Here is a 26760-nt window from a genome sequence, read left to right as displayed (position 1 = left end):
TTGGCATTCAGGCTCCATGTTTGCCTTTGCCTGTGTTTGTTTGTGTGCGTGTCAGCCGAGCTACGAATGCTCTGATTCTCCTTCGTCCAAGGAGATACGTATGCATAGGATGCGATATCCTAGAGAGCATGTGTCGTTTCCCCGGTCCGAACTACTTCGACTCTGATGTCTATGCCTGATAGACTAAGTAGGCCCAGGATGCGGTATCCTGCCGAGTCAGTTTCAGTCTGTTTTCTTGTGTCTCTTTCAGCCAGTGTGCGTGTGTGAGCAGTGTTTTAGCAACCATTTTCCTTCCTATTGTGCGTGGATCCCGTCGAGTACGACGGATGCGTAGGGGTGCTAATACCTTCCCTTCGCATAACCGACTCCCGATCCCATTCTCTTTGGTCGCGAGACCATGCTTTTTCCAGGTTTACTCTGAGCGTTTCCTTTCCCTCTTTTGGGATAAATAACGCACGGTGGCGGCTCTGTTGTTCTTGTTTCCCGCCGGTTTTTCGCGTAATGCGACAGCTGGCGACTCTGCTGGGGAATATAAGAGAAGTTGACCTGTGCTGGTCCATCTTCCCTAAGCGAGTCTCTCCTAGCGCTCTCTAGGTTAGGGTTTTGGTTGCTGTGTGCTGTTTTGTTATTGCATTCATTATTTATTGTTTGCATTCATTATCTATCGTTTGCATTTATGTTTGCACTTATGTTTGCATTCATTCATATTCATTATTCATCTGGCTGGTTGTCTGTTTCTCTTTGTTGGGGTGGGAGTCACTTGAGGTAAAAGGTCCAATACCCAGACCATGAGTGAAATCTAGGATGCTTAGGAATAGAGTGATTCATGGGAAGCGGGTGGTATTGCGCCACTTAGCGGAACATTGATATCACGAGCAGTTCAGACCCTGGTGGGATATTGTCGTTGCATACTTCAGGTGTGTATATGATGGTATTCTGCGAAAGGTTATTTATGCTGTGTTTCTCTCGACTTTACCCTGGCCTAGACGACACCCGTGAGTGGGGAAGGGTTTGATCATTATTACAGGTACCGTTGGTGACTTGTGGTTCTGTTGGTGACTTTGGGTTCAGACGACAGTGTCTCAGTTGACCTTGGGTTTTCAAGTTGGATTTGGGTTCTGAGTTTAGACCGAAGCTTCAACCTTGTGATCAGAGATGCACAACCAGCCAGTCCAGTCTGCATCATGTGCATCATAGCATATTTATTTTTCAAAAGAAACGCAATAAAAAAATTAAAAAAAATACGCAAAAAAAAAGGAAAAAAAGAAAAAAAAAACTAATCTCTGCATGCATATCATTTCTCAGGTATATTCCAAGAGCTTGTTCACTGATAAAGATGGCAACAGTCCCAGAGCCGAAGCGGAAGACCTGTTCCTACAGCTTTCATCGTGAGCCGTTGACTTCATTGATAGAGTTGGGTAGCTTTGTGACTAGTGATCGTCTGAAGAGGTTTGTTGACCAGTTTGGGGATATTCTGACGCTATTGAAGACGGTAGTCGATCCAGTGCCGCTGCAGACACTTCTTCAGTTCTACGACTCGAAGCTTAGATATTTCACCTTTCAAGACTATCAGTTGGCGCCTACTCTCGAGGAGTATTCTATTTTGTTGAGTGTCCCGATTCAGCATCAGGTTCCTTTCTTGGACGTACCGAAGGAAGTTGACTTCAGAGTCGTTGCCAGAGCTCTCCGGTTGAGTGTCAAGGAAGTTTGTGATAACTGGAAGCCCAGTGGGGAAGTTGTGGGTCTGCCATTGAAGTTTCTCTTGAGGGTTGCTAGAGATGAAGCCGAGAAAGGTAATTGGGAACCTTTTCACGCCCAGTTTGCTGCCATGATCTATGGGATCGTCCTATTCCCGAGCATGCCCAATTTTATCGACCATGCTGCCATCAGTATCTTTATTGGAGGGAATCCAGTTCCTACTCGTTTAGCTGACACTTACTATGCTATTCACAGTAGGCATGGTAAGGGTGGAGCTATCAGATGTTGTCTGCCTCTCTTACTCAGATGGTTCATGTCCCTTCTGCCAGTCAGTGGACCCTTTATGGATACTCAGAGCACTCTTAAGTGGACTCAGAGGGTCATGTCACTTACCTCCTATGACATCAGATGGCAATCTTACCGGATGGACGTACGGAATGTTATTATGAGTTGTGGAGAATTCCGGAATGTGCCGCTCGTAGGGACCAAAGGTTGCATAAATTATAATCCAGTTCTGTCTCTTCGTCAGTTAGGGTTTGTAATGAAGGGAAGACCACTTGAAGCTGAAGTAGCTGAAAGTGTGTACTTTGAGAAGCAGAGTGACCCGACTAGATTGGAGCAGATAGGAAGAGCTTGGAGGTCTGTTGGAGTAAGGGATGGATCTGTCTTAGGGAAGAAGTTTGCCATTGCTATGCCTGATTACACCGATTGGGTAAAGAAGAGAGTGGAAACTTTGTTGCTACCCTACGATAGGATGGAGCCACTTCAGGAGCAACCACCTTTGATCCTTGCTGAGAGTGTGCCTGCTGAGCACTATAAGCAAGCCCTGACGGAAAATCGTCGGTTGAGGGAGAAGGAGCAAGATACCCAGATGGAGCTCTACAAAGCCAAGGCTGATAGGTTGAACTTGGCCCATCAACTCAAGGGAGTGCAAGGGGAGGATGCTAGCAGAGCAAGGAGCAAGAAGAGATCTTACGAGGAGATGGAATCCATGTTGGATGCAGAACATCGGGAGTGTTTGAGACTACAGAGAGCCGAAGCCAACTATCAGAAGAAGATCAGAGACTTGGAGAAGCAACTCAAAGATAAAGACGTCCAGTTAAAGAAAGAGGTGGATTTGAGACAGGCATCAGAGGACTATCTTGGAGGAGAAGTCATGGAGCTTAGAAGACAATTGAAGGAGAAGATTACCCCTCTACCAGATTGTTCAGAATGCACACTGTTGATAGACCAGTGCCAGTACCTGAAGACCCTCATTCCGGAAGACCGTTTGTCTTAGATTGTACTTTTGATGCTTATTTTGAGAATCACCTCCAGGCTTGTTGGATGGGATTCATTTGTTTGTACTTTGAATATCTTTGTTGACTTAGTTGTATGATCTTTTTATCCTTATTTATAGATAAGATTGTTGGTATTTCCCTGTTGTTCTCATTTACCTTGTACTTTGTTGTTTCCTTGTTGCTGCAGGTTGCCATCTTTTGAAGATGGATCAGGCTCTTTGAATGCTTGAGAAATGAGCATATCATGTGCATCATACGCATCATTAACATCATACTCATCTCATTTGCATAACAGGTGTTCTTGTGTCGACTTCTCACTTTGGTTCCTGTGTTCAGGCAGGATAGCTGATCAGAGACCGCACCGCTACTCAACAAGACTCAACCATCAAAGGAATATGGATCAAGTACAAGCTGAGTTAGCAGAGATAAGGGCTAACATGGCCCAGTTCATGCACATGATGCAAGGGGTTGCGCAAGGACAAGAAGAACTCCGAGCTCTAGTTCAGAGGCAAGAAGTTGTAATTCCACCGCCCAACCAAGCTCTGCCAGAGGGAGGCCCGATTAATGATAACCCTGCTGCTGCTGTGGCCATCAACAACTATGCTGTAGGTGAAGAGTTGAGGGGTATTCGAGTCGACGGTCAACCGATTGCTCCAGATACTGCTAATGCCCGAGTAATCCATGCTCCGGCTCGTAATCGAGTTCCGATTGTCGACAGACAAGAGGATTTGTTCACTATGCTCAGCGAAGACGACGACATTTTGGGAAGAAATGATGCGAGAGATCGTAAAGTTGAGGCCCTTGCTGAGAAGATCTGGGCTATGGAATGTCAAAACTCTCTCGGTTTTGATGTAACTAATATGGGATTAGTGGAAGGTCTGAGAATCCCACACAAGTTCAAAGCACCCACTTTCGACAAATACAACGACACCTCTTGTCCTCGCACTCATGTGCAGGCATACTATCGAAAGATCTCGGCGTATACTGACGACGAGAAGATGTGGATGTATTTTTTTCAAGACAGCCTATCTGGGGCGTCTCTGGACTGGTACATGGAGTTGAAAAGAGATTCGATCAGATGCTGGAGGGATTTGGGTGAAGCTTTCCTCAGACAGTACAAACATAATATGGATATGGCACCAACCCGGACTCAGCTGCAGAGTCTGTGTCAGAAAAACAACGAGAGCTTTAAAGAGTACGCCCAGAGATGGCGCGAGCTTGCTGCGAGAGTTCAACCCCCTATGCTGGAAAGGGAGTTGACAGATATGTTCATCGGCACTCTTCAAGGTGTGTTCATGGACCGGATGGGAAGCTGCCCATTTGGTAGTTTTTCTGATGTCGTCATCTGTGGCGAGAGAACAGAAAGTTTAATCAAGGCTGGCAGAATTCATGATGCGGGTTCTTCTTCGTCATCGAAGAAACCTTTCTCTGGGGCACCTCGCCGTAGAGAAGGTGAAACCAATGTTGTACAACACCGAGGGAATGTGTACAGAGGAGGTGTGAGTAGAGAACAATATCGCCCGGTAGCTGCAGTGACCATTCCTACACCTCAGCCTCGTCAACAACAACAAAGGGTTCAACAACCGCAACAGCAACAACAACAGCAACAACGTCTGTATCAGCCCAGACAGAGGATGGCTGATCGGCGTTTTGATCCATTGCCAATGTCGTACGCCGAATTATTGCCCGAACTACTCCGGTTAGGGTTTGTCGAGTTGCGTACAATGGCTCCGCCAACAGTGTTGCCACCTGGATACGACGCCAACGTCCGTTGTGACTTTCATTCCGGGGCACCACACTGAGAAATGCCGGGCTTTGCAGCACAAGGTTCAAGACTTGATCGATGCCAAGGCGGTCAACTTTGCTCTGGTACCTAACGTAGTGAACAATCCTATGCCTCAGCATGGAGGACATAAGGTGAACAATATTGAAGGGGGAGAAGCTGAAGACCTAGTTGATAATATGGATGATGTTCAGACTTCTTTGCTAGTGGTAAAGGGCCGTATGCTGAAGGGGGGTGTCTACCCGGGCTGTAATGAGGGCTGTTTGGGTTGTGTTGAAGCTGTTAATGGTTGTGACCAGCTGAGGGCTGGTATTCAAAAGTTGATTGATGAAGGTTGCATCCAGTTCAGTCGGGTTGTCAAAGATAATGGGTCGGTGTCAACTGTCACCATCTACTTTAAACCGGCTGAAGGACGAGGACAAGGGGGTGTTAGTTCATCTGCAGCAAGTGGTACTCCAGTTACCATTCCCGCTCCGGTAACCATCAGTGCTCCAACTACTATCGTTGCGTCTGGCAGAAGACCAGTTGAGAATAGTAGGGTTGTCCCTTGGAGGTATGATAACGCCTATCGCAGCAATCGAAGGGCTGATAATCAGGTGAGGCCAGCCAGTCAAGCGCCTGTGACAATCAGTGCACCGGTAAAAACTCTTGTGGTTGCAAGTCCTGTGGTGGACAACGTCGGTGGACCAGGAGGTTTTACCCAGAGTGGACGACTGTTTGCTCCTCAGCCGTTGAGAGATGCCAATGCTGAGGCGTCTGCTAGGGCGAAGGGCAAACAGGTGGTTGTTGACGAAGAACCGGCTCAGAAGGAAGCTGAGGGTTCATTTGAAAAGGACGTCGAGGAATTTATGAAGATCATAAAGAAGAGTGACTACAAGATCGTAGATCAGCTCAACCAGACTCCGTCCAAGATTTCAATTCTCTCTTTGCTGTTGTGCTCTGAGGCACACCGTGATGCTTTGTTGAAGATGTTGAACATGGCATACGTACCGCAAGAGATTTCCGTCAACCAACTGGAGGGTGTGTTGGCCAACGTGAGCACCAGGCATGGGGTAGGTTTCACTGACCTAGACTTAACGCCTGAGGGTCGTAATCATAACAAAGCCTTGCACATCACTATGGAGTGCAAGGGTGTTGTTATGTCTCACGTATTGGTAGACACCGGGTCATCCTTGAATGTCCTGCCAAAGCAGATTTTGAAGAAGATTGATGTTGAGGGAGTTGTGCTCACTCCTAGTGACCTTATTGTGCGCGCATTTGATGGATCCAAACGTTCTGTGTTTGGTGAAGTTACCTTGCCAGTGAAGATAGGTCCGGAAGTTTTCGACATCATTTTCTATGTAATGGACATTCAACCCGCCTATAGCTGTTTGTTGGGGCGTCCGTGGATTCACGCGGCTGGGGCAGTCTCGTCGACTCTCCATCAAAAACTCAAGTATGTCTGGAACGGTCAGATTGTGACCGTGTGTGGCGAAGAAGAGATTCTGGTGAGTCACCTATCCTCGTTCAAGTATGTCGAGGTGGATGGCGAGATCCATGAAACATTATGCCAGGCATTTGAGACCGTGGCGCTTGAGAAGGTAGCTTATGCTGAGCAGAGGAAGCCGGGTGCTTCGATTGCTTCTTACAAGCAAGCCAAGGAGGTGGTTGACTCCGGTAGGGCTGAGGGTTGGGGCAAGATGGTAGACTTGCCTGTTAAGGAAGACAAGTTCGGTATCGGATATGAGCCTCTCCAAGCAGAGCAGAGTGTACAAGCGGGTCCAAGTACCTTTACCAGCGCCGGGCTGATGAATCATGGCGACGTCTTTGCAACTGGTAGTGAAGACTGTGACGGTGACTGTGATCTAGACATCTGGGTTTGCCCGTGTGCCCCAGGGGAGTCTATCAACAACTGGACGGCTGAAGAAGTGGTCCAAGTTACTCTTCAGACAGAGTAATTTTCCTTTGTTTTTATCATTTTGCATGAAAACCCTACGTTCTGCCCAAGGCGTAGTGGTTCATTGTAGGGCCTCATCATGTTTTAATGATTATCATAAATAAAGGACGTTTTGCAATCAAATTTTGTGATCCCTGTCTTTCTATTTTTTTTGTTTTCACTTTTTCTAAAACAATAAAAATGGCAATGTTTTTGTTTTTTTCGTGACTTTATTGAAATCTTTTTCTAAAACAAAACATTAAACATGCAGAAGTGATCTTTTGGCATCCACTGTGAACAATCCTGTTATGGCTCAGTATGATTTTGATAGTCCCATCTACCAAGCTGAAGAGGAGAGTGAGGAAGACTGTGAACTCCCCGCAGAATTGGTCAGACTGCTGAAGCAGAAGGAAAGGGTCATCCAACCTCATCAGGAGGAGTTGGAAATTATTAATCTGGGTACTGAGGACGCCAGAAGAGAGATCAAGATTGGGGCTGCTCTAGAGGACTCTGTCAAGAGGAGGCTGATTGAGATGCTAAGAGAATATGTGGAGATATTCGCCTGGTCATATCAAGATATGCCTGGGTTGGATACAGACATTGTGGTGCATCGACTACCCCTCAGAGAAGAGTGTCCGTCGGTCAAGCAGAAGCTTCGCAGAACGAGTCCTGATATGGCTGTCAAGATCAAGGAAGAGGTTCAAAAGCAGTGGGATGCAGGTTTTCTGGCTGTTACCAGTTATCCACCGTGGGTAGCCAACATTGTTCCTGTGCCGAAGAAGGATGGCAAAGTCAGAATGTGTGTCGACTACCGGGATTTGAACAGAGCGAGTCTGAAAGATGATTTCCCATTACCTCACATCGATGTATTGGTGGATAATACGGCTCAATCCTCGGTATTCTCTTTCATGGACGGTTTCTCGGGCTATAATCAGATCAAGATGGCGCCAGAGGACATGGAAAAGACGACATTCATTACACCTTGGGGCACGTTCTGCTACAAAGTAATGCCATTTGGGCTGAAGAATGTCGGTGCTACCTATCAGAGGGCAATGACGACTCTCTTTCATGACATGATACACAAAGAGATCGAAGTGTACGTGGATGATATGATTGCGAAGTCGCAGACAGAAGAGGAGCACCTGGTTAATTTGCAGAAACTGTTCGACAGATTGGTCAAGTTCAAACTGAGGCTGAATCCGAACAAGTGTACGTTTGGGGTGAGATCAGGGAAGCTGTTAGGCTTCATTGTCAGTGAAAAAGGGATTGAGGTTGATCCAGCAAAAGTCAAAGCTATTCAAGAGATGCCTGAACCGAAAACGGAAAAGCAAGTCCGTGGGTTTTTAGGGAGGTTGAACTACATTGCAAGGTTCATATCTCACCTAACGGCCACGTGTGAGCCAATTTTCAAACTGCTCAGAAAGAATCAGGCGATCAAGTGGAATGATGATTGTCATAAAGCTTTTGACAAAATCAAGGAGTATTTACAAAAACCTCCAATCCTGATTCCTCCAGTTCCAGGGAGACCATTGATAATGTACCTGTCAGTTACCGAGAACTCGATGGGGTGTGTATTGGGGCAGCATGACGAGTCTGGTCGAAAAGAGCATGCGATATACTACCTTAGCAAAAAGTTTACCGACTGTGAAACAAGATATTCACTGCTCGAGGAAACTTGTTGTGCTTTGGCCTGGGCTGCTCGCCGACTAAGGCAGTATATGTTGAACCATACTACCTTATTGATTTCTAAGATGGACCCAGTAAAGTACATCTTCGAGAAGCCGGCTCTCACCGGGCGCGTTGCTCGTTGGCAAATGATTTTAACAGAATATGACATTCAGTACACGTCACAGAAGGCCATCAAAGGTAGTATTTTGTCAGATTACCTTGCCGAGCAACCAATTGATGACTATCAGCCTATGATGTTTGAATTCCCTGATGAAGACATCATGTATCTGAAGATGAAAGATTGTGAAGAGCCACCTGTCGAGGAAGGACCGGATCCCGATGACAAGTTGACACTGATGTTCGATGGGGCTGTGAATATGAATGGTAACGGTGTTGGGGCAGTGCTCATTAATCCCAAAGGTGCTCATATACCTTTCTCTGCCAGATTGACTTTTGACGTCACCAACAATGAAGCTGAGTATGAGGCTTGTATCATGGGGATAGAAGAAGCCATTGATCTAAGGATCAAAACTCTTGACATATTTGGAGATTCAGCTCTAGTGATCAATCAGGTCAATGGAGATTGGAATACGAACCAGCCGCATCTGATTCCGTATAGAGATTACACCAGAAGAATACTGACATTCTTCAAGAAGGTGAAGTTGTATCATGTCCCCCGGGATGAGAATCAGATGGCTGATGCCTTAGCTACTTTATCTTCCATGATAAAGGTTCATTGGTGGAATCATGTGCCACATGTTGCGGTGAATCGACTCGAGAGGCCTGCGTATGTGTTCGCAGCCGAGTTTATGGCGATTGATGAGAAACCGTGGTATTATGATATCAAGAACTTCCTCAAGACTCAGGAGTATCCTGAAGGTGCATCAAAGAATGATAAGAAAACCCTGAGAAGGCTAGCTGGAAGCTTTTATTTGAATCAGGATGATGTGCTGTACAAGAGGAACTTTGACATGGTCTTGCTCAGATGCGTGGATAGACACGAAGCAGACATGTTGATGCAAGAAGTGCACGAGGGTTCGTTTAGTACCCATGCCGGTGGTCATGCAATGTCGAAGAAACTGCTGAGAGCCGGTTATTACTGGATGACTATGGAATCCGATTGCTTCAAGTATGCTCGGAAGTGCCATAAGTGTCAAATTTATGCAGATAAGGTGCATGTACCACCAAGCCCGTTGAATGTCATGAACTCGCCTTGGCCGTTTGCCATGTGGGGCATTGACATGATTGGGAAGATTGAGCCTACTGCTTCAAATGGACATCGCTTCATCCTGGTTGCGATTGACTACTTCACCAAATGGGTGGAAGCAGCTTCCTTTGCTAATGTTACCAAACAGGTGGTTGCCCGGTTCATCAAGAAAGAAATCATCTGTCGTTATGGAGTCCCTGAGAGAATCATCACTGACAATGGTTCGAATCTCAACAACAAGATGATGAAATAACTGTGCAGAGATTTCAAGATTGAACATCACAACTCTTCTCCTTACAGACCAAAGATGAACGGTGCTGTAGAGGCGGCAAACAAGAATATCAAGAAGATTGTGCAGAAAATGGTCGTTACGTACAAGGACTGACATGAGATGTTGCCTTTCGCTTTGCATGGGTATCGTACTTCAGTACGTACGTCGACCGGGGCAACCCCTTACTCCCTTGTGTATGGTATGGAAGCAGTCCTACCTGTTGAAGTGGAGATCCCTTCTCTGAGGGTATTATTAGATGTCAAGCTGGACGAAGCCGAGTGGATTCGAACAAGGTTTAATGAGTTAAGCCTTATCGAAGAAAGACGGTTGGCAGCTGTGTGCCATGGGCAGTTATACCAGAGAAGGATGAAGCGAGCCTTTGATCAGAAAGTGCGTCCTCGGACATTTCAGACTGGTGATCTAGTTCTGAAGAGGATCCTTCCTCCCGGTACAGATAACAGGGGCAAGTGGACTCCTAATTATGAAGGTCCGTATGTTGTGAAGAAGGTTTTCTCCGGTGGAGCCTTGATGCTTACAACTATGGATGGTGAAGATTTTCCGTCCCCTGTTAACTCAGATGTAGTCAAAAAATACTTCGCGTAAATTGACCCGCTGGACGAAAAGAATAAAAGAGTCCAGGCAAAAAAAGGGCATCCCGGCGAACCAAAAAACAGAAAGAAAAGGTTCGGGCAAAAATTAGGGATAAAATGAAAAAAAATTGTACACCCGGTAAGTCGAAAACCCGCAAGGGCGACTTAGGCAAAAATGGGTATCCCGGTGGATTGAAAACCCGAAAGGGCGATCCAGCCAAAAGAGGGATTAGAGCGAAGACTACAGTCTGAGTTATCTGTACTTCATTGTGCTTCGTCAGCTGCCATCTCGAAAGATGTGATCGGTCCAGTCAGTCTTCTCAGAAAGCAAGGAGTTGGGAGAAAAACTGATAATCTATGAGTTATAACAGAATTGGGAAACAGTGGATGCCGTGTTCACATTGCCATTAGGATAGTTTATTTTCCTTTTGTGCGCAATTACCTCTTCCTAGGAATTGCTTCCCAATGTATTTGCCTTTTCAGGCACATTCTCAATCAATAAAAGTCGTTATTCAGATAAATTGCTCTTGTTTTTACTTTTACTGTTTTGTTTGTAAAAACGTCCGAATTTTTGATAAACATTGCATATAAAAACATGAAGGCTAAAACAATAACGTGCAAAAGATTAAAACATTTGAAAATCATTTTGAATGTTGGGGACACTTGAGCGTATCTTGTCCACGTTACCCCCTGGGGCATCTGTTATTCCGTTATGCAGGTCGTCACCTGTGAGCATTTCTCCAGCAGTTATTTCCCAGAACAAAGCTATTCTCCTAGCTGTAGATTGGTTAAGTCTTCCCCAGCGGAGCAGTTATTTCTCCAGCAGAGTTCATCCTACCAGTGGATTGGACGAGTTTCCGTAGCAGACTGATATGTGCATCCCCAGCTTGAATCTATTCTACCGGTGGATTGCGTGGGTCGTCCCCGGCGGAGTAGTAGTTATTCCCCAAAGCAGAGTTCATCCTACCTGAGGCTTGTTGGAGTCTTTCCCAGTGAAGCCGCTTTTTCACTCCCCGGTAAAGTCGTCTTGTTACTCCCGTCGAGTATTATCCCCAAAGAGTTGCCTGGTTTATCTTCCCCAGCGGAGCAGTTATTTCACAGAGCAGAGTTCATCCTACTTGTGGATTGGTTGGGCCGTCCCCAGCAAAGTTGCCGGTTTTGTCAATAGCAAGTTGCTTTATTATTGCCCAGCGAGTTGCCTTGTCTCCCCCTAGCGGAGTTGTATTGATGGTTCCCCGGCAGTTGCCTTGTTTTTCTCCCCAGCAGATTTGTATCGATGATTTCTCAGCACAGTCGTCCTGTGTAGTTCCCGGCGGAGTTTTCATCATTTTGCATTTTGCATGTAGTGATCATTGCATCCTCAAATCGCGTAGCATTTCCATTCCATATGGAGCATTACGCCATAGAAAAATTCAAACATATGCATTCATGTGTTAACCAAATCAGACCGTATCCCCGGCAGAGGCGGATCATTTTGTTCAACATCGGTACAGCATGCCTGCTACAGTTTCTCCTGAAAGCATTCAGGATTGATATCCCCACAGAGGTTTATTTCCTCACCCGTTGGCGACAGAAAGTTTGTTTCTCCCCAGTGAGACCCCCAGCAAGTGGTCAGCCTTGCTTTGGCATACTTAAGATGTTGTTCTTGTGATACCAGTAAGTGTCGTGTCAGCACCCGCGTGTGTTCTTTGTTTGGTGTCGGTAAACACCATTGTTTCGGTGTCAGTAAACATCGAGTATCTCCCCCAGTCATCGGTAAATGTCTGGTCATTTTTTGGTGTCGGTAAACACCATTGTTTCGGTGTCGGTAAACATCGAGTCTCACCCCAGTCATCAGTAAATGTCTGGTCATTTTTTGGTGTCGGTAAACACCATTGTTTCGGTGTCGGTAAACATCGAGTCTCACCCCAGTCATCGGTAAATGTCTGGTCGTCTTTATTTGATGTCGGTAAACATCACCTTTCGATGTCGGTAAACGTCGAGTTCCCTCAGTCATCGGTAAATGTCTGATAATCCCCAGCTAGAGATTCCCAGTAGAGTCATCGGTAAATGTCCTATCTGGTTTCCGTTTGCGAATATTTGTTTTTCTCTTCCCAGTAAAATCTTCCCCAGTCATCGGTAAATGTCTGGTCATTTTTTGGATGTCGGTAAACATCATCTTTCGATGTCGGTAAACATCAAGTCTCATCCCAGTCATCGGTAAATGTCTGGTCGCGCTTTATTTTCTTGTTAACAAAATCAAGATCCCCAAGAGTCGTCAGTAAACATCTTGTCTGATTCCATTACAAATATATTTTGTTCCTCCCCAAGTGGAGACGCCATCGGTAAATGGCCCCGTTTGCTTCGATATCGGTAAATATTGAATGCCCAGTTTTATCTACCATCGGTAAATGGCCCCGTTTTCTTCGATATCGGTAAATATCGAATCCACGGTTGGAACAGCCATCAGTAAATGGTCTTGTTGAAGTTGACATCGGTAAATGTCAAGTTTCTTTGAAGCCACCATCGGTAAATGGTCTTGCTTCCTTTTACATCAAGTTTGTTTCCCAGCAACCATCGGTAAATGGTCTCGCTGAAGTTGATATCGGTAAATATCAAGTTTCCAGTTTCTAACCATCGGTAAATAGTTTCGCTTTTCTGAAGTTGTCAATTGCAGTCGTCATCGGTAAATGACGTGGTTCTTCTTGTATCACATCCAGCAGAGTGCAAATTTCTACGGTTCTTTGGTATTCAATCCCTGTGTACCCTGAAAGTCTGACAGCCGTTGCTGTCATCCGTTCGGGTTCCCAGCTGATTGAATAGGGGCAGCTATAGCACCTCAAATTTGCACTTACCTTTTGTACATACATTATCATATTAGGTCATAACATAACATAGTCCACTGCATAACATTGCATTGTCCCTTTGCCCAAGTGCAAGCCATTCAGAAGAATTAGGTCAAACTGGTCAGGAGATCAGTCAGTCAAGCAAGCAAGTACAATTTCCATTGAGGCAAGGCCCTAGGGTTGGTCCAACATGTTCACATGACCTAGGGGTCCTTTTGAAGTGTTTTGGTCAAGGATTGGATGCTCAGAAGTCATCAGTCAATGCACAGTTCACCAGAAACCCTAAAAGTCAACTATGGTCAACTGTGGTCAAATGTGCCTGATTTTATGGATTTCAAGGTGGGAGATGGTTTGAAAGGGTTCATTCATGTCCATATAGGCCTCATATAACATGTCAAACATCATCATGGAAGAATTTGAAGTCAAACAAGAAATTTCCAAAAATAGAAAGTTGACCTGTAATTGGAATTTGCCAAAAATGGAAAGTCTTGCTCCTCAAAATTACATCATGATACAAGCTTCAAATGAATTTTTTCCCAACATGAAAGTTGAAGATCTTGTTCTCCCATTTTCAAAAAGTCCCAGAACACTCAATTCCCATGTATGGTTGGCAAGTTATGATCAAATCATTCTCAAAAAAATTTGAACTTCAAAGTGGCATATCTTCCAAACCATTTGGCCAAATTGGGTGGGGTTTTTTGCTACAAGTCATATTTGATGCCCTCTTTCCAAATTTGTCATCACAATTCATCAAAAACTTACCAATCAAAATGGCCATTTTCAAAGTGACTTGAATTAATTAAGTGAAGTGAAAAAATGGACTTTCAAAATAAACATTTCCAACTATTCCTACCAATTGAAAGTGCTCAGAAATGACATTTGGAATTTGTTAGAAGCCCAATTCGTGCATGTACATGCACCTCCATGCAATTTGGTTGATTTTTAGCAAAAAGTCCAAAACACTTCATTTAAGTTAATTTCAATCACCACTTCATTAATCATGATTAACCAACACTAAACAGACATATATATTTCATTTTCCATTCTGAAAAAAGCCCTAGCCACACTCTCACAAAACAGAAAAAACTCTCTTGCTCTCAAATCCTCATTTTGCACATTTGAACTTTTCTTGGTAAAAACTCCAAAGAAGCTCGTGCCCTGTTGTATGTTCCATCATTCACCAACATTTATCAAGCTTTTGCAAGCACAAGAACACGACTGTAAGGGCATTTTCCAACACTGTTCCAGTAAGCTTCATTCATGGCAGATCTTGGTTGCAGCTAGAAGCAAGGTTGTTGAGCTAAATTCCTACTTCCATTCACCTCCTAGAACCTTCATGTGCATCTGTTTCGAGCATACACGACCTAACAGCCATCAAATCACGACTGTGCTCCAAATTTGGTAAAAATTCGAATCCCTCCATTCTCAAAATGTTGATGTGCTTCTTATAGATCTCTTTGCCATGATTGTTTTGAGCTTTGAATCGTATAAAATGGCTATGTATTGAATGAGAAAAATGGCTTCAAAGTTTGGTTGTCAAAGTTGTTCTTGCTTATTTCTTCCTCGTTGATTTGAATTGATGAAAAATAGATTTAGATTATTGGTGTACGTGATGAGATGAGTTGATTAGTGTATGTGTTTCTAAAATCTGGAAAAATCGCTCATAGTGTGGATGAACATGATGATGATGGCGCATAAACCCTAGTGTATAACCCAGAATCGTGTTTCTGGAAATTCCATTTGCATGCGCCTGTTTCATTGCCCATGTGACCATCCAGCCGGTGCCACGTATTCTAAGTGGAACGCTGCGTTCCATTAAGTTAAACGCAGTATTACAACTTTGCCATCGGCCGGATTATTTAATTAATTATTTCATTAAATCATTTTGTTTTGCAATATTTATTTCATTTGCCATGGCCATATTACAAAAATCATAGAGCACTCATTTTTAATCCAAAATTCATGGGACTTTTTGCAAAATGCTCATCTGGACCTCTAGTTTTTTATCATGATTTTTCCAGATTTTTTGCATGAGTGAATTTTTAATTGTGCTAGGGTTTGTTCATGTTGACCATTGTTTGTATACTTTGCCAAATCAATTGTGAAATGGTGATACCTTATCCAATGACTCTCAAATTTTTTGTGCTTAAACTAGACACATTCATGGTGATTTTGGTATAGAGTTTGTGAATTTATCATTGCTGGTTTGTGAGTTATGATTTTTTGAATTAGGGTGTGACAATTTGTGTCACACCATTGATGTCCAACTTCATGATTTTAATTACCCTGCCTAATGAACTCAAATTGGTCTTATTTTTTGCATTAACATGCTTATGGATGTTGAGAATGTGTATGACTTTTTCTGGAATTTTGGAATGTATTTTCTATTTGATTGATAATTTCTCCCCTGTTTGACCAATATGTTGACTTTTGTGACACATGATGCCATATGATTTGTGAAATTCTCATACATTATTGGATGGACATGAAATTTGACATGTGATTAGTAGACATCTTAAGGTTTATCATGGTTTTAATCCCATTCGTTTCTCATATGTTGTCACTGATTTATGATTTATTGAAGTTGGTGCATGTTTGGTTGACTTCTTTGAGCATGTTTGAACTTGCCCTGCCTTTCTGATTTTCATTTCCCTACTTCCCATGATCCAAATGAGCTGAAATTTGGTGTGCTTATCATGTTGTAGATGATGTTTGATCATGAATTATTTGAGAATTTATTGATTTGTTTATGATTGGTTTTGAGTTGAGTCTTGCTGTTGACTTCTATGAGCTTCCACATGCCATGCTTTGACCTAATTTGCTTATGAAATAATGATGATGATTGATATGACCATGAAACCAATTGAGTTTGTTTCTTGATTGTTTGAACTTGATTTTGGACACTTGTCATTTGCTGTTTTGACTTTTTTATCTCTTTTTGACCCTAGGCTTGTCCTAGTGGTCTTGTTGCTCATGTTTAAGTTTGTTGTTTCAGGATAAGCAACAAATACCCAAAGAGATCAATACAAATTGATTGAGTTTGATTTTATTATCATGACTAACTTGTTTGTTTTGTAGGTTGTTTGGCTCACATGCTTTGAGCCTTGTGCATTGCATATTTAACTGATTGTGTTGACTGTTGATCTCTATCTCATTTTGATTTAACTTTGAATTGTATACTGATGTTGTCTGACTGGTTTCAGGTACCTTTAGTTGCTTATAGTTCTTTAAGAACTTTGCTTTGCTTTGCTTAAGAGCAATTTGCATTGAGGTATATTTTCTTATCTTCATGTAGTCTGGAAGACCTGGCCTGTTACTTGGCCAGGCAACTGTCTGAAGTCCTCCTTAAGAGGCAATATTTGTGATTGTTTACATTTGTCCTTGTATATAGTCAAAGACCTCCTAAGTGAAGAGGCAATTGGCAGAACCCAAGGGATATGCAATCTATCCCCTGCTATTCTGTGTGTCATCTGCTTTGCTCACACCACTGTGTTGATGCATTGCAGATACAAACCCAAGATCTTGTACAATTGTACAGTTGAGTCAGTTTCAAATGTGTAGAAGGGTTCCCACTTTCTGAACCCACACATTCTTGTCTTAAGCTCTCCCAGGCCAGGGATAAGAGCTGTGAAGTCTCATATTCACTCACCTTTCATCAGCTTCACCCTAACTCTCAATGTTAGGGTTAAGAGCTAACATTACCCTGTTACAGTGGTTTGTTTGTTGAGGTTGATATGACCCATCGACTAAAACCTAACCTTGATTGAGCCCATTGATTGCATATAGTGTGTGCTATTTGTGCTTGTGTGTTTGTTTTTTTAGCTTGCTCCTGTGCAAGTTAGGTTTAGTTTGGCTTGCTTCCTGTGCAAGTCAGGTTTAGGATAGGCTTGCTCCCTGTGCAAGTTAGCTAGAAACCTTAACTTAGGGATGAATTTGCATGATAACATCTAGGCTCGAGTCGTAGTCTCCCTAGTTGTGTCTCCCTCTGTTATCTGGTTAGGCTAGTCCTGTATCCCTCCGTAGGGGAACTACGTCGCCCTGATCCTCATGCCAGATGAGGTACGTAGGCAGGAGATGAGCTGATCTCTCCGGGCGCCCTTTTTGTTTTGTTTGTGTGAGTTTGTTTCTCCTTTTCTGGTTGGAGTCCGACGTAAGTCCAGCGATTGGCAGTTGGTTTCCTGTGTGCGTCTGTTGGTTCGGATGCTGATGTAAGTCCAGTGATTGGCATTCAGGCTCCATGTTTGCCTTTGCCTGTGTTTGTTTGTGTGCGTGTCAGCCGAGCTACGAATGCTCTGATTCTCCTTCGTCCAAGGAGATACGTATGCATAGGATGCGATATCCTAGCGAGCATGTGTCGTTTCCCCGGTCCGAACTACTTCGACTCTGATGTCTATGCCTGATAGACTAAGTAGGCCCAGGATGCGGTATCCTGCCGAGTCAGTTTCAGTCTGTTTTCTTGTGTCTCTTTCAGCCAGTGTGCGTGTGTGAGCAGTGTTTTAGCAACCCTTTTCCTTCCTATTGTGCATGGATCCCGTCGAGTACGACGGATGCGTAGGGGTGCTAATACCTTCCCTTCGCATAACCGACTCCCGATCCCATTCTCTTTGGTCGCGAGACCATGCTTTTTCCAGGTTTACTCTGAGCGTTTCCTTTCCCTCTTTTGGGATAAATAACGCACGGTGGCGGCTCTGTTGTTCTTGTTTCCCGCCGGTTTTTCGCGTAATGCGACACTTAGTTCAATTATCTAAACAATTGCTTGCTTAAAAATAATTTTATAAGAAAGAATAATGATATAACATTTTTCAAACCAAATATTTTGTTCTTGTGCATGCTCTTTTTGTCGATTTGATGCTACTAACGAATCATTGTGCAAGGATGTTTCTGATATGATGTAGAGTAAAATCAAAAGATCGGAGAGCCTTATGTACTATCTTAGGTGTATAATAAGAAGTGGTTATCGGGTGGATCTTGTCAATCCTGATGTCTTTTATCAAGATGTTGATGGTATTTTTCAATGGAATTGTCCAAAGGATCGATGTTGATGGTAACATTCAGCGATTGTGATCACAGAACCTCTTCAAATGTTAAGGTGGTATATTTGCAATAGATGTATCAGACCTATAGTTGGACCAACTCTCGTATCAAACGATTTTTACAGGATAAAAATCATCAGTGGTTTGTCATTCTCTCAGAAGGGGGAGTTTTCTCAAGTTATCTTGAGGTTTTGAGGTAGTACACTTAATAGAGATTGAAAAAATTGGAAAACTTTGATTGACTCTCTAGTAAGTTATTTATTAATTTCTTAGTCAAATCTACTTTCTACTAACCTTGGGTTGAGGTTTAAGTGTTTATGGATTAAAGTGGTTCCAAGGAGATTGGAAAGAGGTTGTCCAAAAAAATCCTAATGGGAAATAATTATCTCTTGGATAAATTTGAGAACGAAATAAGTAGATTATAGAATTACCTATTAGTTTACAAAAATTCAAAGACTTTTGAGTTCTGGGAGAAGTTATCTAAATATTAACTACCAGTTGATCTCAAAGTTGGATGCTACCTTCCGGGTGGAGAAGTAAGTAAGATCTTAAGTCCTTCTTTTATGACTTACTTTGGATATTTATATTCATCTCTTTATCATGCAAATCATTCCTAATATAATAGGTGAACTATGTGCTTTTTTTCCGCATTTTTTATTATGCCAAAAGGGGAGAAGTATACTCTCAGGGAGATTAGAGTATACTCTATACTCATGTGAGAGGGAGTTTATGTTGGTGTAAGCCCTAGAGGCCAATACTTTTGGTACTTGTATCGAATTATTTATTAATAATAAAAGGCATTTTTCTTTATTATGTTTGTTTAATAAAGTCCCTGGAATAGATAGTCCATTTAATGTATCAAGTATGACTTAATCATGAGATCACATTAAACATAAGGACACTATTCTTAAAGTGTCCGTAGTCAAGCTTTATTATGAAATAGGATAACATTAAAGCATGGAGACTATTATGTTTGTAGACTGATGATCACGTCTCATGGATCATGGATAAAAAGTTATCAAGTCTTAAACATAGGTATGAATATTAAGAGTAATATTCATACTGGATTGACCCGCTATGAGAATACTATATAGAAAGTTATGCAAAGTGTCATAAGTTATTCTCATGGTGATAATAGTGTATACCACTCTTCGACCTGAAACCACTATGGATCCTAGATGTAGAGTCGAGTGCTTTATTGCTGATCCAACGTTGTCCGTAACTGGATAACCATAAAGACAGTTGATGGGTACTCCACGAAGCATGCTGAGGGACATGAGTGTCCTAGATGGAATTTGCCAATCCTGCTTAACAGGATAAATGTCTATGGGCCCAATATTGAACTGGACAAGGGTGACATGGTCTATACCTTGTGTTCAATATAGACATAAGGGCAAAGGGGTAATTATACACATAATTATTATCACAGGAGGTTTTGTCAGATCACATGACATTTTCGTGACTTGGGTAGCAGTGATGTGTTGCTAGATACCGCTCACTGTTTATTATGTTAAATGCGTGATTTAATATAATTGTCAGCGTCGCGAAAACCTATAGGGTCACACACAAAGGACGGATTGATGAGAGATAGAATAATTAAGGAACATCGTAAGGTACGGTGTACTTAAGCTGAATACGAAATATGGTAAGGTACCAAATACTTAAGTGATTTTGGCATATTATGAGATATAGGCCAAAATGCACTTAAGTGGGCTTTTTGGCTTGAAGCCCACACAAGTGGTTCTATAAATAGAGCTCTTGTGCAGAAGCTTTGTAAGGGGAATACAACACAACTGAAGAGTTGGAATTTCGTATCTCTCTTTCCCTCACTCAAAGCCTTCATTCACAAACAGCTAGCACTGCGATTGAAGGAATCCGTTCGTGTAGACTGAGTAGAGACGTTGTCATCATTCAACATTCGTGATCGCCCCGTGGATTTGCTTCAAAGGATTCGATCATTATCAGAGATCTGCACCAAAGGTTTGAATCGCCACAAGAGGTAACGATTCTATCACTGATCATGCTCATTCGTAAGGATCACTAATGGAGAAATTTTTAAATTCCGCTGCGCCTTGGATGGCAATTCTCCTTCAGTGGTATCAGAGCCACTTACGAAACCATGAATCTGATAACTGTTTTTGTTCTGTAATAATATGATTAAAGACAGAATGAATCAAAGGTTAAATTGAGATCGATCAAGTTACATATATGTGATATATGTAATCCTGATGCAAAATACATTATATATGATATAGTGTTCTTATTTCGTTCATTCAAACCCTCGATGATTGTTTTCCTTTGAGCGATCAATGGTCATTTGCTTCTTGATCCGACATTAGTATGGTGAAGCAATGACATGTTGATCAATCATACTGAATTAACAATCGAGATGTGTTTGACGGTCTGAAATTGGTGCATCAGGGTTAGTGACGACACAAGGGTTGTGTTGTTAGAGGGTTATGCGATTGGGGTTTGATTGCACAAGAGTTGTGCGTCCTAAACACTTTTCCGAACAGTGTTAACCGGTTAACGCGTATGGTTAACCGGTTAACGTAATACGAAATAATTTTTTTAATTTTTGGAACAGTGTTAACCGGTTAACGCATATGGTTAACCGGTTAACGGAATGCGAAATAAAATTTTTGAGATTTTCAAACAGTGTTAACCGGTTAACGCATTTGGTTAACCGGTTAACGCAAGGCAGAAAAGAGTTTTCTAAATGTTTTCAAACAGTGTTAACCGGTTAACGCATATGGTTAACCGGTTAACGCAAGGAAAAATTCACCCGTTCGGCTAGAAAAAATGTTTTGAAGTATCAAGTGTTGATACGAAAAACGACGTCAATTTTAAATGAATTGTTCATTAAAATTTTCGAGCAGGGGCGCTGCCCCTTCGACCCCGCAAGGGGCGCTGCCCCCTTGACCCCTGTCCGCTGAACGGTCAGCGGAACCACCGTCCGCTGAACGGGCAGCGGAACACCCGTTCCCGCTGTCCGGGCAGCGGACCCCCGGCTAACTCTGCGTAGTGTGATCGGTCGTCGAAATTTAATTTGATTTTATTAATTAAAGGAATTAATAATAATAATAAAGTGTTTATTATTGTCTTGTGGTGATCGGTTATGGCCTTAGTTTTCCTTTGTTTTGTTTTGGATTTTAAATACGACCTGCGTGTTGTGCCTCTCTCTTAATCTCCCAAATGTAACTTCTTTTCTCATCTCACTCCCTCGTATGTAAAATGAGTTTCTTTCATGTAATGTAATGATATGAAGAAAGCAAAGAAGTCAGTGCCAAAGGAGGACAACCTTGAAGATCTTGCTTGGAGAAGCTTAGATCGTTGTAGGTTAGCTTAGGTTCTCTCATTGGCTTGGGAGAACAATTGCGCTAGGGGCCATAACTGTTTCATTTTGTTTGTATGTATGTTGATGCATGTGTATGTATGTTGATGCATGTGAATGTATGTTGATGCATGTGAGAGACGGTTTATATGATAAACAAGTCGGTGAGATCAGAAAAATTGCAATTCCCTCAAATTAAATATTAAGTTTATGCTTTCCAAGTTTTAACACTCATCAAGACTAGTAATGGATAATGTAGGTTTCGCCTACGCGAGGTGCATGATCTATATATTAGTAAGGTGCAATGGGATAATTGTAATATCCAACTGTTAAAACAATGGGTCAAACTTAACTAAACAAATTATAATAAGATTATATATATGTTTAGAAGCAAGAGTTGGGAATAATCCATATGATGGATTGGAATAAGGAGTTATTCACCCAATTGAAATTTTCGAGAGTTGTATGAGATACAATTGGAAGGAGTTCCTACCTAAATAACCTAGTTTTGTGTAATCCGCCTACGCGGACTTAGAACGAAGTGAAATATGGATCTCAACCCACTAGAAAATCTTCCAACGGGATTTTCCGAATCAGATGATGAGGGTCATTTGTTTTGAGTAAAATAGTGGGAGCATGTTTAATTAAAGGCCTAATTAAATATGCCAATGATACTTATATTTTCATTATTTCTTATGTAGATTACCATGACAACAAACACCTCTAACAACATTTTGCGATCGATCCTTGACAAGGAAAAATTGTCTGGGACAAATTTTCTGGATTGGCACCGAAACCTGAGGATTGTCCTCAAACATGATAAAAAGCTGTATGTCTTGGAGACACCTGTTCCTGAAGAGGAACCTCCTAGTTTTGCACCTAAGGCAGAAAGAGATGCTTATAAGAAGCATGTCGATGATGCCAATGAAACTGCTTGTCTCATGCTAGCTACCATGAACTCAGAATTGCAAAAGCAACATGAGAACATGTCAGCATTCGATATGATCGAACACCTGAAGCTGCTCTATCAAGAGCAAGCAAGGAATGAGAGGTTTGAAGTTTCAAAAGCCCTTTTTCAAGGCAAGTTGGCTGAGGGAGCCTCTGTAGGTCCCCATGTACTCAAGATGATTGGGTATGTGGAAAACCTTGACAGACTGGGTTTTCCCCTCGGAAAGGAACTTGCGACTGATTTGATCTTGCAATCGTTGCCAGATAGATTCAGTCAGTTTGTCCTAAATTTCAATATGAATGATATGGACAAATCGCTTCCTGAGCTGCTAGCCATGTTAAGAACGGCTGAGCAGAATCTGAAGTCAAAAGGGAAGTCCATTCTGATGATCGGAAATGGAAAGAGACAGAACAAAAGGCCCATCAAGCAGGGTGATAAAGGGAAAGGCAAGGAAGTTGTCAAACCCAAACCCACCGTTGCTGCTTTGAAGCCTAGTGGAGGCATAGCAAAAGCAGGCACCTGCTTCCATTGCGGTAAGACCGGACACTGGAAGAGAAACTGCCCAAAGTACCTGGAAGATAAGAAGAATGGAGTAGAGACTTCAACTTCAGGTATTTTTGTTATTGAAATTAATTTATCTACTTCTGTGACATGGGTATTAGATACTGGATGTGGTTCTCACATTTGTACAAATGTGCAGGGACTAAAAAGGAGTAGAAAATTGGCAAAAGGTGAAGTCGACCTACGAGTTGGCAATGGAGCAAAGGTTGCTGCTTTAGCCGTAGGAACTTATGGATTGACTTTACCTAGTGGTTTAATAATTCAGTTAGAGAACTGTTATTATGTACCTGCAATTAGCGGGAATATTATTTCCGTTTCTTGTTTGGACAAGTTTGGTTTTTCATTTATAATAAAGAACAATTGTTGCTCAATTTATTTGAATGATATATTCTATGCTACTGCACAGATGAACAATGGACTATATGTCCTTGATCTTGAAATGCCTATTTATAACATTAATACTAAAAGGATGAAACCAAATGAGTTAAATCCAACTTACCTTTGGCATTGTCGGTTAGGCCACATAAATGAGAAACGCATTTCCAAACTCCATAAAGATGGACTCTTGGACTCTTTTGATTATGAATCATATGAGACATGCAGATCTTGTTTAATTGGAAAGATGACAAAGTCCCCATTCACAGGAAAAGGTGAAAGAGCTAATGATCTTTTGGCCCTCATACATACTGATGTATGCGGACCACTGAACATACCAGCCAGAGGAGGTTTTCAATACTTCATCACATTTACTGATGATCTCAGTAGATATGGATATGTGTATTTAATGAAACACAAATCAGAGTCCTTTGAAAAGTTCAAGGAATTCAAGAATGAAGTACAAAACCAACTAGGTAAGAATATTAAAACTCTTCGATCAGATCGAGGTGGTGAGTATTTAAGCCTAGAGTTTGATGACCATCTAAAAGAGTGTGGGATACTATCCCAACTTACTCCTCCTGGAACACCCCAATGGAATGGTGTATCTGAGAGAAGAAATCGAACCCTGTTGGACATGGTCCGATCCATGATGAGTCACGCCGATCTTCCAAACTCCTTTTGGGGACATGCGCTATTGACAGCAGCTTACACACTTAACTGTGTTCCATCCAAAAAGGTTGATAAAACACCATATGAGATATGGAGTGGTAAGAGACCACATATGTCTTACATGAAGATTTGGGGTTGCGAAGTTTATGTGAAACGACAAATTTCAACTAAGCTTGAGCCCAAATCTGACCAATGCTTATTTGTGGGGTATCCTAAAGAAACAAGAGGATATTACTTCTACAATCCTTCTGAGGGCAAAGTGTTTGTCGCTCGAACTGGAGTTTTCCTAGAAAAGGATTTTATTTCCAAAGGAACCAGTGGGAGGAAAGTAGAGCTTGAAGAAATTCAAGAATCGCAAAGCATTGATACACCTATGGAGGAATTAGAGCAGGAAACACAAGTAGTTGTGGAAGAACAACCTGCTCAAGTAGAACAAGACCAGCGTAGGTCAAGCAGGATACGTCACCTACCTGAAAGATATGGATATCTCATAACAGATCAAGGTGATGTATTACTCATGGATCAAGATGAGCCTGTGACCTACCAAGAGGCCATAACTGGTCCCGAGTCTGAGAAGTGGCTAGAGGCCATGAAATCCGAAATAGATTCCATGTACACGAACCAAGTTTGGAACTTGGTAGAGCCTCCTGTAGGAGTTAATCCTATAGGATGCAAGTGGGTCTTCAAAAAGAAGACTGACATGGATGGTAAGGTACATACCTATAAGGCAAGACTGGTTGCAAAAGGATATAAACAAATTCATGGTGTTGACTATGATGAAACCTTTTCACCAGTTGCAATGCTTAAATCTATTCGAATTTTACTTGCTATCGCTGCATATCATGATTATGAAATATGGCAAATGGATGTCAAAACTGCTTTCCTTAATGGGAATCTTCTTGAGGATGTGTACATGACACAGCCTGAAGGATTTGACATACCAGAAGAAGCCCATAAGATATGTAAGCTACAAAGATCAATCTATGGATTGAAGCAAGCTTCCAGAAGTTGGAATCTTCGTTTTGATGAAACGGTAAAACAATATGGATTCATTAAGAACGAAGATGAGCCTTGTGTCTACAAGAAGGTTAGTGGGAGCATGATCGTGTTCCTGGTATTATATGTAGATGACATATTACTCATTGGAAACGATGTCCCAACCCTGCAACAAGTAAAGACTTGGTTGGGGAAATGCTTTTCTATGAAGGACCTAGGTGAAGCAGCCTATATATTAGGAATCAGAATCTATAGAGATAGATCACAAAAACTGCTTGGCCTAAGTCAGAGTACATACATAGACAAAGTGCTGAGACGCTTTAATATGCATGATTCCAAGAAAGGATTCATACCTATGCAACATGGCATGTGTCTATCAAAAACACAATCCCCTTCAACTAAGGAAGAAAGGGAACGCATGAATAAGATTCCATATGCATCTGCAATAGGATCTATCATGTATGCCATGTTATGTACTCGACCAGATGTCTCGTATGCTTTAAGTGCAACGAGTAAATACCAATCTGATCCTGGTGATGCCCATTGGGTAGCTGTTAAGAATATCCTTAAGTACTTGAGAAGGACTAAGGACTCATTCTTAATATATGGAGGTCAGGAAGAATTGGCTGTAATTGGTTACACCGATGCTAGCTTCCAGACAGACAAGGATGACTTTAGATCGCAATCTGGTTATGTGTTTTGCTTAAACGGTGGCGCTGTGAGCTGGAAAAGTTCAAAGCAAGATACAGTTGCTGATTCTACAACCGAGGCCGAGTATATTGCTGCCTCAAGTGCAGCAAAGGAAGCTGTTTGGATCAAAAAGTTCGTTAGTGAACTTGACATAGTTCCTAGCATTGTGGATCCCATTGGTCTCTATTGTGATAACAATGGTGCTATCGCACAAGCTAAGGAGCCTAGATCTCACCAACGATCCAAACACATACTTAGGCGTTATCACCTCATTCGAGAGATAATAGATAGAGGAGATGTGAAAATATGTAGAGTACCTACACTCGACAATATTGCTGACCCACTGACAAAGCCTCTTGCGCAGCAGAAGCATGATGGCCATACTAGATCTATGGGCATTAGGGATATGTCTAATTGGCTCTAGTGCTAGTGGGAGATTGTTGGTGTAAGCCCTAGAGGCCAATACTTTTGGTACTTGTATCGAATTATTTATTAATAATAAAAGGCATTTTTCTTTATTATGTTTGTTTAATAAAGTCCCTGGAATAGATAGTCCATTTAATGTATCAAGTATGACTTAATCATGAGATCACATTAAACATAAGGACACTATTCTTAAAGTGTCCGTAGTCAAGCTTTATTATGAAATAGGATAACATTAAAGCATGGAGACTATTATGTTTGTAGACTGATGATCACGTCTCATGGATCATGGATAAAGAGTTATCAAGTCTTAAACATAGGTATGAATATTAAGAGTAATATTCATACTGGATTGACCCGCTATGAGAATACTATATAGAAAGTTATGCAAAGTGTCATAAGTTATTCTCATGGTGATAATAGTGTATACCACTCTTCGACCTGAAACCACTATGGATCCTAGATGTAGAGTCGAGTGCTTTATTGCTGA

General features: G+C 42.0%; 1 pseudogene; it reads left to right on the top strand.

Moving 5' to 3' along the window:
- Positions 1–4871: 4871 nt before the first annotated feature.
- Positions 4872–26760, top strand: part of LOC127090802 (zinc finger CCCH domain-containing protein 66-like) — a 28021-nt pseudogene continuing 6132 nt past the window's right edge.

Source organism: Lathyrus oleraceus, chromosome 1 (genome assembly GCF_024323335.1).
Source record: "Lathyrus oleraceus cultivar Zhongwan6 chromosome 1, CAAS_Psat_ZW6_1.0, whole genome shotgun sequence".
Classification (NCBI taxonomy): Eukaryota; Viridiplantae; Streptophyta; class Magnoliopsida; order Fabales; family Fabaceae; genus Lathyrus; species Lathyrus oleraceus.
This window is presented reverse-complemented; position numbering and strand designations above follow the sequence as displayed.